Consider the following 936-nt stretch of genomic DNA (forward strand, 5'->3'; position numbering starts at 1 on the left):
AAATATTGTTAAATAAACACCTAAATGTTTGTCTTGGATGTTTTTTTTTTTCATTATTCTGAAAGAAAACATTTTATGGGAGAAAAACAGCCCAAAACCTTAAAATTGACTGGTGCACGAAAAAACAAAGATTTTGCCTGTAGTGTCTCGCCGTAACAGATTTCTGCCTGGCTCCACTTATATACACTAATATAAAACAGTTTTTACTTGTTGTTGGTTTCCTCTGGCCATATTTGCTTATTTGATGCAACCCATGGATATTAAATGTCTGCACAACACATTCACACAAATATTGGACCGTACTACAAAATGCAAAACTTGGCAAAGATGTGCATGTGTGCGCATTTCTGTGTTTTGTTCTACTTTGTGTGTGTATAAGGAACAGTGGGGGATGCGTGTAGGGGGTGTGGGGTGTAGAATCAGTGTGTGTGTGTGTGTGTGCCAGTCACCCCAGGGTGAGAGGATTAAGTGTGAGCCAATGCAGTAAAGGTTAGCGCTTGGTCTCTCACTGAGGCCTCTATCACACACACAAATCTGTGAAAAGACGGCGAGATAGAGAAAGAGGAGGAGAGGAGAGACAGATGACATTATTATGGGCCCACAGCTTCGCTACCCGAGGGACGAGTCCTAACAAAGCTCATCAAGTCACCAAGGAACACTGATCAAATCTCCCTACAAATCCTCAAGACACACAGTAATTGAACCAAAGTGTGATGAAAAATTTTAGGGGAAACTTTCTTCAACAAAAGCCAGGCGCTGGATTTAATTTTTTTTAAAAATTGTGATTTAATGGAGTATGTTTTGGCCGACATTTTAGGATATATTCATACTTCTTCTGAGATTTTACAAAATGGCGGACTGGAGGACGGAAACATGACGAACCACCAAGGAGGTATGAGCTGTTGTTACTGCGAGAGAGAGAGAGAGAGAGAGAGA

At 40.7% G+C, this 936-nt stretch overlaps 1 protein-coding gene across 1 annotated transcript in view; it reads left to right on the forward strand.

Moving 5' to 3' along the window:
- The first annotated feature begins 454 nt into the window (after positions 1-454).
- Positions 455-936, forward strand: part of LOC131973446 (teneurin-3) — a 752262-nt gene continuing 751780 nt past the window's right edge. The window contains exon 1 of the mRNA XM_059335452.1: positions 455-892. The gene's annotated coding sequence lies outside the window, so the exon portion shown is untranslated. The remainder of the gene's footprint in view (positions 893-936) is intronic.

The sequence above is a fragment of the Centropristis striata genome, chromosome 1, assembly GCF_030273125.1.
Source record: "Centropristis striata isolate RG_2023a ecotype Rhode Island chromosome 1, C.striata_1.0, whole genome shotgun sequence".
NCBI lineage: Eukaryota > Metazoa > Chordata > Actinopteri > Perciformes > Serranidae > Centropristis > Centropristis striata.